The sequence below is a fragment of the Macaca thibetana genome, chromosome 4, assembly GCF_024542745.1.
Source record: "Macaca thibetana thibetana isolate TM-01 chromosome 4, ASM2454274v1, whole genome shotgun sequence".
NCBI lineage: Eukaryota > Metazoa > Chordata > Mammalia > Primates > Cercopithecidae > Macaca > Macaca thibetana.
Genome location: NC_065581.1, coordinates 42868274 through 42882974, shown reverse-complemented (window position 1 = coordinate 42882974; position 14701 = coordinate 42868274). Strand labels below are relative to the sequence as shown.

The 14701-nt window shown below is 45.4% G+C and overlaps 1 protein-coding gene across 3 annotated transcripts in view; it reads left to right on the top strand.

Moving 5' to 3' along the window:
- The window catches only part of CCND3 (cyclin D3), a 230009-nt gene that overhangs the window by 178081 nt on the left and 37227 nt on the right, over nucleotides 1–14701 (top strand). The gene's annotated exons all lie outside the window — the stretch shown is intronic.

The window sequence follows — 14701 nt, the reverse complement described above, 5'->3', positions numbered from 1 at the left end:
CAAGATGCAGAACATATGCTGAAGTAGAGTGGATAGATAAAGGTCATTGCTGAAGCATTATCCCTAACAGTTTGATTTTTTATAAAAGGAGCATGTGTATTACACATTTAAAAAAATCTTAATGGTTAGAGTTTTTTTCTTTTTTTGAGACAGGGTCTCACTTTGTCACCCAGGCTAGAGTGCAGTGGCATAATCTCGGCTCACTGTAACCTCTGCCTCCTGAGCTCAAGTGATCCTCCCACCTAAGCCTCCCAAGTAGCTGGGACTACAGGCTTGTGCCACCATGCCTAGTTAATCTTTGTATTTTTAGTAGAGATGGGGTCTCACAATGTTGGCCAGGCTGGGAGGTTAGAGTTTTTGAAAGTAATTGGGCTGTTTCAAAAACCATGAGCTCTCCATCTTTGAAAAAGTTCAAACAAGGGCTTCATGGACCATTCGGGAGGCTGGTAAAGGACTGTGGTTCCAAATTAGCGTCCATCAGATGATGCACTGAATTTTTCTTCCTTTTTTTTTTTTTTTTTTTTTTTTGAGATGGAGTCTTGCTCTGTCGCCTGGAGTGCAGTGGCGCGATCTCAGCTCACTGCAACCTCTGCCTCCTGGGTTCACACCATTCTCCTGCATCAGCCTCCTGAGTAGCTACAGGCACCTGCCACCATGCCCGGCTAATATTTTGTATTATTATTTTTTTTTTTAGTAGAGACGGGGTTTCACCATGTTAGCCAGGATGGTCTCCATCTCCTGACCTTGTGATCTGCCCGCCTCGGCCTCCCAAAGTGCTGGGATTACAGACGTGAGCCACTGCGCCTGGCCTGAATTTTTCATATAAGAAAATGCATTCCGGCCGGGCGCAATGGCTCACGCCTGTAATCCCAGCACTTTGGGAGGCCGAGGCAGGTGGATCACCTGAGGTCGGGAGTTCGAGACCAGCCTGACCAACATGGAGAAACCCCGTCTCTACTAAAAATACAAAATTAGCTGGGCCTGGTGGCACATGCCTATAATCCCAGCTACTAGGGAGGCTGAGGCAGGAGAATTGCTTGAACCTGGGAGGCGGAGGTTGCGGTGAGCCGAGATCGTGCCATTGCACTCCAGCCTGGGCAACAAGAGTGAAACTCTGCCTCAAAAAAAAAAAAAGAAAAGAAAAGAAAATGCATTCCATTTAAAGTACAGTTGGCTGGGCACGATGGCTCATGCCTGTAATCTCAACGCTTTGGGAGGCCAAGGTGGGTGGATCACCAGAGGTCAGGAGTTTGAGACCAGCCTGACCAACGTGGTGAAACCCCGTCTCTACTAAAAATACAAAAGTTAGCTGGGTGTCGTGGCAGGCGCCTGTAATCCCAGCTACTTTGGAGGCTGAGGCAGGAGAATCACTTGAACCTGGGAGGTGGAGGTTGTAGTGAGCCGAGATAGCGCCATTGCACTCCAGCCTGGGCGACAGAGCCAGACTCTGTCTCAAAAAAGAAAAAAAATAAAGTACAGTTGTTTGTTCTGAGCCTTCCTCAAGGGTTTTGTGTTCAGGCATTCTTTATTTTATGAAATGCAGTATATATAGACTATGGGTTTTTTTTCTCTCATAACCTTAGTTGGCAACAATCTTACTTTTTGGTCTCAAAATTTTGGGGGAAATTTTATTGGTCTTTGAAATGTAAATTTCTGGGAAGTATGGTTGTGGGGAAAATGAATATTTTGGTAAGGTTGAATTAGGTGCCTCTGAGACCCCTTTCTGACCCTGAGATTCTCTCAGCGTTGCAGGCTGGATTCCTTATGCCAATGAGTCATTCAACAAACGTGAGCTTTTGGATAGGAGAGTGGGTAAAAGATGTAGGCGGATCAGCACAGCTCTGCTACTACAACTGTTGTACAGTTCTTTGCATATATGCTCCTGGCAGTGAGTCAGTCTGGTTTAGGGACTGCTGCCCTATGACCCTGAACAAACAGCAGCCTCAAGCATCTTTCCATTCAAATTAGCAAGTGTATGCTGATGGGAAAGCTCTGTGCTGTGTGCTGTGGGCCAGGAGGCGTTATTGAGGTGAGTCTGGGGGGTATCTATCCCCCAGGAGCTTATAGTCTGATATCCTTCATATATCAAAGACAGTTTTGTTATCACAACTTCTCAGAGCCTCAATTTCTTCACATATAAAATGGGAATAAGAATAATGCATCTAAAAGCCACAGAGATGCATCTCTCCCTCCCTCCCTTACTTCTACCTAAGCTAGAAAGAACCAGACTCTGAGAGGTAGACAATGTAATCAAAACAGAATGGATGAGCTGGGCGCAGTGGTGCATGCCTGTAGTCCCGGCTACTAGAGAGGCTTAAACTCAGGAGTTTGAGTCCAGCATGGGTGAGAGACTTTTTATTTTTAGAGATGGGGGTCTCACTCTGTCACCCAGACTGGAGTGCAGTGGCTCAGTCACGGCTCACGGTAGCCTTGACCTTGTCAGCTCAAGCAATCCTCCCACCTCAACTCCCCCAGTATCTGGGACTAGAGGTGTGTGCCACCACACCTGGCTAATTTTTGAAGTTTTTATGGAGATGGTGGTCTTGCTGTGTTGCACAGACTTGCAACACACTCCCTGGCTCAAGCCATCCTCCTATCTCAAGCCCCAGAATATCTGGGACAACAGGTGTGTGTTACCACACCCAGCTAATTTTTTTTTTTTTTTTTTTTTGAGACAGAGTCTCACTCTGTCACCCAGGCTGGAGTGCAGTGGCGAGATCTCGGCTCACTGCAACCTCTGCCTCCCAGGTTCAAGTGATTCTGCTGCCTCAGCCTCCTGAGTAGCTGGGACTACAGGCGCGCGCCACCACGCCCAGCTAATGTTGTATTTTTAGTGGAGACATGGTTTCACCATGTTGGCCAGGCTGGTCTCTAACTGCTGACCTCAGGTGATCCACCTGCCTCGGCCTCCCAAAGTGCTGGGATTACAGGTGTAAGCCACCGCACCTGGGCAGACCAAGCTAATTTTAATTTTTTTTTTTTTTAGAGACAGAGTCTTGGTATGTTGCCCAGGCTTGGTCTTGAACTTTTGGGCTCAAGTGATCCTCCTGCCTCAACCCTCCGAGGATCTGGGAGGACTGCTTGAGCCTGAGAGGTTGAGGCTGCAGTGAGCTGTGATCGAGCCACCACACTCCAGCCTCAGTGACAGAGCAAGACCCTGTCTCAAAAACAAAAACAAAAAACAAAAACAGAATGGCTTCCAATCAAGGCCTGATTGTCACTAGCCCACAAAATTCACATATCTAGGAAGAAAGGTTCATTAGCCCTGGATACTTAAAAAAAAAAAAAAAAAAAAGTCAAGCAAGCAAGAAATCAGTGAGTGGAGAGGTAGCCTGGCGTGGCCTGGCAATTTTCACTACTCTCAGTGAGTCCCCAACACTGGAACCCTTTGGCTGCCTCCCTTAATTCTCCTTCATCACCCACCAAGTGAGTCCCCTTGGGATTCCCCACTGACCACTGCTGGGGAAGAGCCTACAGTAAGAGAATGTGCCAGCCGAGGCCCCCAGCACCTGTTTACCACCATCTGTTTAGACTTTGCCGTGGGGGTGTGCCGCAGTCTTGGGGCGCTGGTTACCATGAGTCCAGCCTGGGAGTAGGGGCCACTCTGGATGTACTGCCAGCTTACATTTTGGGGCCTGTGAGGCTGAGGAGGTGGGCCCGGGAATGAGATACCCTCGCTCGGGTCGTGCCACCCATGTGGCCTCAGAGCCAACCTCCATAGGCAACACCCGTCCCCACGGTTTCACCTCTCCCTTGCTTGAGATTCTCCAACTCGAAGCTCACAATGTTCTTGTGAAGATGAATCAGTTAGTGGGAGAGAAAGTGCTTTATAAAATCGTTAAACATTATATACTTGTAAATTATGACAATCATATATGTACAAACTCTTTGAAAAGTATAATGTACCATATGAATTACCCTAATTCTGTTGGAAGCCAAGAACCATGGGGGGCCAGGCACGGTGGCGCATGCTTGTAATCCCAGCACTTTGGGAGGCCGAGGCAGGTGGATCACGTGGTCAGGAGTTTGAGACGAGTCTGGCCAACACAGTGAAACCCCATCTCTACTAAAGAATACAAACATTAGCTAGACGTGGTGGCAGGTGCCTGTAATCCCAGCTACTCGGGAGGCTGACGCAAGAGAATTGCTTGAATCTGGGAGGTGGAGATTGCAGTGAGCCGAGATCGCACCATTGTACTCCAACCTGGGCAACAGGGCTAGACTCCGTCTCGAAAAAATAAAAAAGAACTGTGGGGAATTGACAGTTAGGCTTAAGAGAAATACCAGATTGGCCACCCACCCCCACCCTTTTGGGCTTAAATTGATAATAGTGTCAGAGTTTACCCAGAGGAAGAACTAAGATGGGAACTGAACGGTGCTGTGGGTTCAACAGGTGGCTGCCCCTCTGTGACCCGGCTAAGTTGGGCTGTTGTTGAGTAATAGCGTGGGCACTTGGGACCCTCCATCAGGAACCCTCTGCAGACAGCTGTGGGTTTTCAGTCAAGTTCAAAGGCAGAATTCACCATAATGGGCTCACTGTACACTGAGTGAGCCCCGGCAACCCCCAGCTACTCCTATTAGAGGGGAGGGGGCTGGTACCTGGTTAACCAGTTCTTAATGATGATGATACCCCCTGCCAGAAAGCCCACCTGAGATGGATGCATGCTGATATTATACATCTGGTGTAGCACAGGTGTTCCTTTTCAAGATGGTGCACTCTAAGTGATTTGGATGTGCCTTTATATTTAGAAGTCCCTCGTGGAGTTGGAAGTGGGGTTTGGGTGCAGGAATTATAGTATCACATGAGTTGTGCTAGGCACTGTTCTTGTTTTGTTTTGTTTTGTTTTTTTGAGATGGAGTCTTGCTCTGTTACCCAGGCTGGAGTGCAATGGCACAGTCTCAGCTCACTGCAACCTCCACCTCCCAGGTTCAAGCGATTCCCCTGCCTCAGTCTCCTGAGTAGCTGGGATTACAGGTGTACACCACCACCCCTGGCTAATTTTGGTATTTTTAGTAGAGATGGGTTTTTGCCATGTTGGCCAGGATGGTCTCGAAGTCCTGACCTTAGGTGATCCACCCACCTCAGCCTCCCAAAGCGTTGGGATTATAGGCGTGAGCCACTGCGCCTGCCTACTAGGCATGTTTTAAGGGTTTTACATGTGTTATCTCTTTTAATTCTCACCCAAGAGAAAACCCTGTGTGGTATATCCTGTTTACACATGAGAAGACTGAGCAATAGAAAGCCTAAGATTGTACAGCTATTAGAAACTGACAGAACCAGGATTTAAACCAGGCAGAAAATCTGACAATGAAATCAGAGCTTTTTATTATTATTGTCATTTTTCCAATGCACAACTAAGGCAGAGCAAGACTTGTCAAGGTCATGCAGCTGGTACATGGTGGATCTGGGAATTAAACCCAAATCAGTCCAACTCTAGGACTTACAGTGATAACCACTACTCTATTCTACATCCACGGTTGCTTTTAATATTCAATCATAATATGGAACATATAGTACAGTAGTCTATATAACATAGTACAATTTTATATTATAGAACAATATTCTATTGTAAGGTTCTAATTATTTAATGAATCCTCTATGGTTGGATATTTTGGTTGTTTCCATTTTTAAACTATTATAAAATGCTAAGATTTTCAAAAAGAGAAATGGCAGGAATGTTGTTTGGTTTATCAGTTTGTTTACTTTAAAGGTTTTAGGGCAGATGAGCTGAACTTTCAGGGGCTGGAAGAATTGGAGGCTTTGGATTGACTGCTTAGGTGGAGAATGAAATTCGGATTAGGAATTGTGCCAGTGTTAGAGAGAAGGGAAGAACAGAGTGTGTTTTACCCCAGGGATTTGTCATTTGCCTGCTGAGATAGAAAATTTGGGGATGCATTTCAGAAATACCTGTAATTCCCCCTTTGGATATTTTAGTGTTCTCTACCACTTTCCAGCCCAACATCTCATTGACATTACCCAGACACACGTGGGTGGGGTTGGGCAGAGAGGAAAGCTGTTCTCTTCCCCAGCTCAGCCATGTGCATTCATCTGGAATCACACTGTCTGGCTATCCCATGTCCCTTGCCCCTTCTGCCCCTCTCCAACTTAGTCATATATATATGTGTGTGTGTGTGTGTATATATATATATATTTTTTAACTTTTTAAATATAAATAAATTTTTAAATTTTTAAATATATATATAAATTTTTTGTAGAGATGGGGTTTCACTCTGTTGCCCGGGCTGGTCTTGAACTCCTGAGGTCAAGCGATCCTCCCATCTCAGCCTTCCAAAGGGCTAGGATTACAGCCACGAGCCACTGCACCTCAGTCTCCCTTTGACGTTATCCCCTCAAATTCTACATTCAGGCCCAAAACAGACAAGGAGGCGTGAGGTTATCAAACGTAGTAATGCTGAGTCCTCAGCACAGTACTGTGCACTTTCCAGGCACCATCTCTGTCACGATAGCTTTAGGTGATGGGGACCTTTATGCAACCACCATTTTATAAAGGAGGAAAAGGAGGCTTTAAGAGGTGAAGCTTGGTTATGTGTCCAAGGTCACATAACCAGGGCTTGATGGAGCTGGGATTCAGAGCCAAGGCTATCTAAACTCCATGGCCACATCATGCTAACCACCACATATTATTTGCAGCCTTCATAATGTAGTATAAGCAGAGGACGTTGTAGTTCTAGGGGGAAATCTTCAGAAAAATCAGCAAGAACACATTCAGTTAGCTGAATTACGTGTATACAGGTTGGGCTCACAGAATGTTAGAACTGCAAAGGATTCTGGAAGTATCTCTTTTCTACCTTATTTTAAAACTGGGGCAAACGAGACTAAGGAGATACAATAAGTAAATGCAACGTGTGATGACACCAAAAATAAAGAAAAAGGAAGGCCGGGCATGGTGGCTCACACCTGCAATCCCAGCACTTTGGGAGGCCGAGGCAGGCGGATCATGAGGTCAAGAGATCGAGACTATCCTGGCCAACATGGTGAAACCCCGTCTCTACTAAAAATACAAAAATTAGCTGGGCGTGGTGGCGCGCGCCTGTAGTTGCAGCTACTCGAGAGGCTAAGGCAGGAGAATTGCTAGAACCTGGGAGGCAGAGGTTGCAGTGAGCCAAGATCATGCCACTGTGCCCCAGCCTGGCGACAGAGCGAGACTCCATCTCAAAAAAAAAAAAAGAACCTGGGTTCTGACGCTAGGCAGACCTGGATTCATATCCAGATAAGGTACTCCACCTCTCTGAGTCTGTTTCCTTATCCACAAAATGGGGGTTATAAATACTTACCATCTTGGAGCCAGGCTCAGTGGCAGGTACCTGTAGTCCCAGCTACTCGAGAGACTGAGGCGGGAGGATCACTTGAGCCCAGGAGTTCAAGTCCAGTCTAGGCAACGTAGTTAGACCCTGTCTCTAAAAGCAAAACAAAACCGAAAAACTAAATACTTATCATCTAGAGCCACTGTGAGAATGAAATGAAATAATGATTCTAAAGAAACTGGAGGCTGGGCGCGATGGCTCATGGCTGTAATCCCAATACTTTGGGAGGCTGAGGCTAGTGGCTCACCTGAGGTCAGGAGTTCGAGACCAGCCTGGCCAACATGGTGAAACCCCATCCTTACTAAAAATACAAAAATTAGTTGGGCATAGTGGCGCACACCTATAATCCCAGCTACTCGGGGAGCTGTGGCAGGAGAATCATTTGAACCTGGGAGGTGGTGGTTGCAGTAAGCCGAGATCACGCCTCTGCACTCCAGCCTTGGTGACAGAGTGAGACTCTGTCTCAAGGGGGGAAAAAAAAAAAGAAACTGGAGCAAGTTTGTGGAAAAAAGAGAATTTTGGGGTTGAGTTGGTGGAAAAAAAGAGAACACAAAACTGGTAACCAAATAGATGGTTTCAAAAAAAACCCAAAAGGCCAAGTATTTCTCAATTTCATCTGATTCATTATTTCTCACAGGCACTGTCAGTGGGACACCCAATTGACTTTCCCCACGTGGAAGTGCAGGGGTGTGGTGTGCGGGGACGTCTCTATGACTTGTCTTTGGTGAAGAGGGAAGGATGGGTTAGATTTACTTCCATAATACAGGCTCGCTTTTTACTTCCTGTTTTGAAAGGGTTGGGAGATTGAGAGGAAGTGAGGTTGTTAGTATAAACTTGAAATCCAGATTCTTTCTAAAGGACATTCCCTCTGCTATGTGACCTCAAATGAACCTCTCACTGTCTCGATTGTCTTCTTACCACAGGCTTATTAAGATGGCCACAAAATGGGCACTTTGCATTCAGCATCTTACTTAATTCTCAAGACAAGCCTGCAAGATAGATATTACCATCCCATTTTGTTTTTTATTTTTATTTTATTTTAATTTTTTAGACGGAGTCTCACTCTGTCACCAGGCTGGGGTGCAGTGGCACAATCTTGGCTCAGTCCAACGTTGGCCAGGATGGTCTCAATCTCTTGCCTCGTGATCCACCGCCTTGGCCTCCTAAAGTGCTGGGATTATAGGCGTGAGCCACCTCCTGCTGGCCTATTTTATTTTAGTTTTCTTAGGACGAGGTCTTGCTCATGTTGCTATAGGCTAGACCTCCGCCTCCTGGGTTCAAGCTATTCTCCTGCCTCAGCCTCCCTAGTAGCTGGGACTACAGGTGCGTGCCACCACGCCCAGCTAATTTTTATATTTTTAGTAAAGATGGGGTTTCACCCTGTTGGCCAGGATGGTCTTGATCTTTTGACCTCGTGATCCGCTCACCTCAGCCTCCCAAAGTGCTGCGATTACAGGCGTGAAGATTCTGGTTTTATGGGGTCTAAAGCTGATGTAATCTGGGGAGCCTTTCTTAAACAACAATACAGAGGCCGGGCATGGTGGCTAACACCTGTAATCCCAGCACTTTGAGGGGCCGAGGCAGGCGGATCACTTGAGGTCAGGCGTTCAAGACCAGCCTGGCCAACATGGCAAAACCCCGTCTCTACTAAAAATACAAAAATTAGCCAGACATGGTAGCATGTGCTTGTAATCCCAGCTACTCATGAGGCTGAGGCAGGAGAATTGCTTGAATCCAGGAGGTGGAGGTTGCAGTGAGCAGAGATCGCACCACTGCACCCCAGTGTGGGCGACAGAGTGAGACTCTGTGTCAAAACAAACAAACAAACAAACACAAAAACCCAATACGGAAACATTACAAAATCACAGATATATAAACGTTAATATTTATTTAGATTTTGAAATGAAATCACAATGTATTAGAAAAAAGAGCTGAAACATCAAGATCACAAACATCTCAAAATCCAGAAAAGTAACATACTATTTGTGTTAACTCTTTGACACTCCTCTATAATGCCTTTTTTTTCCTATGTCTTTGTTGTTGTTGTTTTTTGGAGATGGAGTCTTGCTTTGTCACCCAGGCTGGAGTACCATGGTGTAGTCATAGCTTGGACTTCGGGGCTCAAGCAATCCTCCTGCCTTAGCCTCCCAGGTAACTGGGATTACAGGCCTGATTTTCCTAGGTTTTTTGGGTGCATCCTTCTTGGTTGCATCTTCATATGATAATAATTTTGTAATATTTTCCATAGAATAAATAAAACAGTATTCCTCTAGCATGATTGATTATAAACTTTTTCTATTATTGATAGTCCAGAAAAGCTTATTTCAGCTTCAGAAGTCATTATTGGTAATGTCATGAAGATATTAGGATTAGTGTCAAATTTAGGACATCAAAATTTCTTCCATATATGAGGTGTAAGATTTTAGGGCATTTTTTCCAGTGCACAGTGATTCATTGAATTGATGACACTTTATACCCCATTTACAGTTAGCTAAATGTTATCTTCATTGATATCAGCATTTTGTGTCAAATCAGCAAGAAATTCTACTCTTTCCCAGTATGGCTTCTCCTCTCCTACCACTTTAGTTGGAATGAAGACGGTTTACATTCAGAAAAGACTAATAATTAAACTCCCTTCTCATAAATGTCTGACCTTTTAAAGGGAATTTATTACAAAATCCTGGGTGCAAAAACATTTGAAGCATTTAGAATGGTTTGGCCTACTGAAGGGAAGGCTGGAGAAGGCAAATAAATAACCACCTTGAAGGATGTGGACATTAGTGGGGGTTAGAACCACCAGGGTGTGTCTGAGACTTTGATTCTGGGGACTGGGGAAAGAATCACGCAGCTGCATAGTTAACAGGTTCTGCAAGTCACTTTGACGCACTAAAATTGATACAATGGATAAGAAAGTCTGTGAGTGAAAACAGCTAAAAATTGCCTCAGTGTGGACTCCAAGTGTGATCTTCACTACTCAAGGTGTGTCCCAGCAGCTGCTGCGGGTGATGGATAGAAATGCAGATTCCCGGGCCCTACCTGGAAGCGTTGAATTAGAATCTGCATTTACCAAAGTTCCAAGTGATTCATGTGCAGGTTATTGTCTAAGAAGCCTGGACTAGAGAGTTGAGAAGGAACTTGCTGATGTGTTCCTCACAGTGCTTGGCACACAGGAGTTACCATCTGTGGAATGCCCTCTGTGTGCCAAGATCCTTGCCTGTCTTAGCTCACTTGGCCTTCACCTCAAGCTTGAAGGTTGAAACAAACATCACCATTTTATAGATGAAGAAACTGAGGCTCAGTCACTTCCCCTTCATAAGTGACAGAGCTAGGAATCAAATCCAGGGAGATTTGATTCCAAAGCTTTCAGAGGGAATCAGTAAGTGCTTGTTGAATTACTTATTAATTTTTCATTCAAGCATTCATTAATATTATTATTTATTCATTGAAGAGACTTAGGGTGGGATGAAAATGTGCCTGTCTAGCTTTGGTGTCCCTGCTGCCCTGGGAATGGGAAGGTGACACTTACTCCTCCGCCTTCCCCCTTTCCAAATGCCCTTCTCCATGACTCAGCAAAGAAACCATGGGTCTGAAATCAGAGATGAGGCAAAGAAAACCTCAAAAATGTATATTTTTTTTTCCTGGAGGAATTTCCCTTTCATGTCATTCATTCCTCTGCTAGGGAATCCAGGAAGTCTTCGACCTGTGGTTAGCCGACACTTAAAACAAGGCCTGACACAAAGCATGCTATATAACTATTGTTATATTATTATTAATTATGGAGCAGTTATTAATACCTGGAGACTTGGGTCAAGTTGTGTTAAACTTCTCTTTCCATTTGTTCTAGTCTCACCCCAGAATTTATGTGAATTCTCAATTATTCATGCTGTAGAAGGCTTAAGGGGGCAACTGCAAATGAGTGAATAAATTAATAAATTAAAAAGCTTGGGTTCCCCTCTGAAATGAGATTATTGTAATGGATGAAGAGGCATGACTCAGTAGATGGCTGATTTGGGAATAACCACATCCAGTCTAGAAGGGGGCTGACCCTCAGAATTTCCATCTATAGGACAGACAGACCTGCCTAACTAAGAGACAGTTGACTGATAGACTGTGGTAAATTCTGTATGAAGATACACAGACAACAGAAGAAGAACGTAATTCCTGGTTGGGTGGGGAGGGGAGGGTGTGCTTGTGGTTCTCAGCCCTGGATGTGTCTCAGAATCACCTGGAGATAAACATATAGAACCTGGGCTCCATGCCTAAGATTCTGATTTCCAGCTTTGGGAGTATAACAGGGCCATCAGAATTCTTGTTTTTTTGAGACAGGGTTTCACTGTCGCCCAGGCTAGAATGCAGCGTCGGCAATCAAGGCTCGTTGCAGCCTCGACCTCCTGGGCTTGAGGGATCCTCCCACCTCAGCCTATAGCTGGGACTACAGGCATGCACCACCATATCTGGCTGATTTTTTAGTTTTCGAGGAGCTCAGATTTCACTGTGTTGCCCAGAAGGTGGCCATCAGAATTAACAAGCTTACCAGGTGATCGGGACCTAAAGCCAAGCACTAAACATAATAATAATAACAGCACATACTATAAACTAGACATCTTAGGCATTTTCTCTTAGTCTTATAACCATCCCTAAAGGCAATTTATATTATCCTCATTTTACAGGCAGCAACACTGAGGTTTAAGTAATTTGGCCAAGGTCACACAGCACAGCCCATATTTTAATTAAGCTCTCAGTCTAAAGACCTAAGTTATTTTGCCATATCCCATGCAGCAGGAGGTCAGCCTGGAAGAATCTTCCCAGAAATTGAAATTAAGATAATTAACTCAGATGTTAAACTCTAAAATCTGTACATAATGGGTCAGACAAAGATATGCAAGCGGATTTAAAGAGACACAAAGGCTCTGAGCTAGTGAAAGTTTGACCTTAACCCTATGGCCTCAATTAATATGTCAAAAGGAAGAATGTGTCCTTTGGGGTGGGAGGGTGCTTGGGCCAGTTAGTCTGATACTTTGTGAGCTGAGGGAGGGTTCCTGGCCCCTGCAGCATTGTGATCTGGTATTAACTCTTTTCCGTGGCTTCTGGTTTCTCCTGACCTTCCTGGCTGTTCTGTTTCCTTCCGTTTCTCCACCTACCCCTTAAATGTGGATGTTCCTTGCATTCCACTCTCCCCGTATTCCCAGGATGACTGCATCCACTTCAGGGCTCAGCTGCCTGTGCTAAGGACTTCCAGAGGCGTGCACTCCTGAGGTCCTAACTCAAGGCATCAAGGCAATCGGGGGGCGTAGGAGAGGTGTTCTCAGATAGGACTGGAGTTCACATCCTAGCTGGGTGCCTTACTGGCTATGGGTCTTAGAAGTTACCTATTATTGGTGGGCGCGGTGGCTCACGCTTGTAATCCCAGCACTTTGGGAGGCCAAAGCAGGCGGATCACGAGGTCAGGAGTTTGAGACCAGCCTGAGCAACATGGTGAAACCTTGTCTCTACTAAAAATACAAAAATTAGCTGGGCGTGATGGCAGGCGCCTGTAATCCCAGCTACTCGGGAGACTGACAGGAGAATTGCTTGAACCTAGGAGGTGGAGGTTGCAGTGAGCTGAGATCATGCCACTACATGCCAGCCTGGACAACAAAGAGCAAAACTCTGTCAAAAAATTTAAAAAAGCAACATGTGAAACAGAGAACACTTTCCCCAAATCTGTTCTTCCACTTGGATTCCTATCAGAGGAAATAGAAACACCTTCCATGAAAATTGCCAGAACCAGAAATCCTAGAGTCATCCTGGACCATCCCTCTACTACCAACAAAGAGGGCACTGAGTTCCAGTGATTTCTGTCTCCTCCTGCATTTCTTTTATTGTCACAAACTGCTCTTGATTCTCACTAGGTTCTTGATTCTCACTAGGTTCTTGATTCTCACTAGATTCTCACTAGGTTCTTGCAACAACCTCTTAACTGCTCTCGACTTACTGGTTCCCAAACCTCAATTGCTTAGCACTGAGGGTATGGTTCAGATGAAACCCTGTAACAGCCCTCTGCTCCCTTTAGGGGACAAATCCAAGTCTCTTGCAGACTCCTGCTGTTGAACGCGCGCGCACCCACACACACACATTCTCACACACATTCACACACACTCATGTAGCAGGATGAGCCACAGACAAAACTCCTCAGACACTGAGTTAAAGAAGGAAGGGGTTTATTCGGCTGGGGGCATCAGCAGGACGTCTGTCTCAAGAGCCAAGCTCCGGCCGGGCGCGGTAGCTCAAGCCTATAATCCCAGCACTTTGGGAGGCCGAGTCGGGCGGATCACGAGGTCAGGAGATCAAGACCATCCTGGCTAACACGGTGAAACCCCCTCTCTACTAAAAAAATACAAAAAACTAGCCGGGCGAGGTGGCAGGCGCCTGTAGTCCCAGCTACTCGGGAGGCTGAGGCAGGAGAATGGCGTGAACCTGGGAGGCAGAGCTTGCAGTGAGCGGAGATCCGGCCACTGCACTCCAGCCTGGGCGACACAGTGAGACTCCATCTCAAAAAAAAAAAAAAAAAAAAAAAAAGAGCCAAGCTCCTCAAGTGAGCAATTCCTGTCCCTTTTAAGGGCTCACAACTCTAAGGAGGTGCATGTGAGAGGGTCGTGATTGATTGAGCAAGCAGGGGGTACGTGACTGGGGGCTGCATGCACCAGTAATTAGATCAGAACAAAACAAGATAGGGATTTTCACAGTGCATTGCTACACAATGTCTGTAATCTATAGATAACAGAACCGATAGGTCAGGGGTCGATCTTTAACTACCAGGCCCAGGGTGTGGCGCCAGGCTGTCTGCCTGTGGATTTCATTTCTGCCTTTTAGTTTTTACTTCTTCTTTCTTTGGAGGCAGAAATTGGGCATAAGATGATATGAGGGGTGGTCTCCTCCCTTATTCCCCCCTTTTGAGACTCTCACTCATTTTATTAGTGGGAGTTCTCACTTTCATTTTCACTACCCATGTCTTCTTGCAAAACAGATTGATAGTGATTCATACAGCACACTTGTGCGTTATGGTGAACTAAGGTAGCGATGAAGCTTTTTATCATTCGAAGAAGTATAGGTAGCAAACAAGGGAGCAGTAAGTAGGTTCCTTTTACTATTATAACTCTTGTTATAAAAGTTTTAAATCCTCCTAGCTCTGGGAGCCATTTTCTAAACATGGCCCTAGGATCAAATCTATGCCACACTTGCACGGGCATGTGTGCCAGTTTTGTCATATCTCTAACCATGTTTTCAACTACTTGCCCTTGATTATCTATGTGTAGGCAGCAATTAGTAAGGTTAAATTTCCTACAGACCTCTCTTTCAGCTGCTAGCAAGTAGTCGAGAGCTAATCTATTTTGAT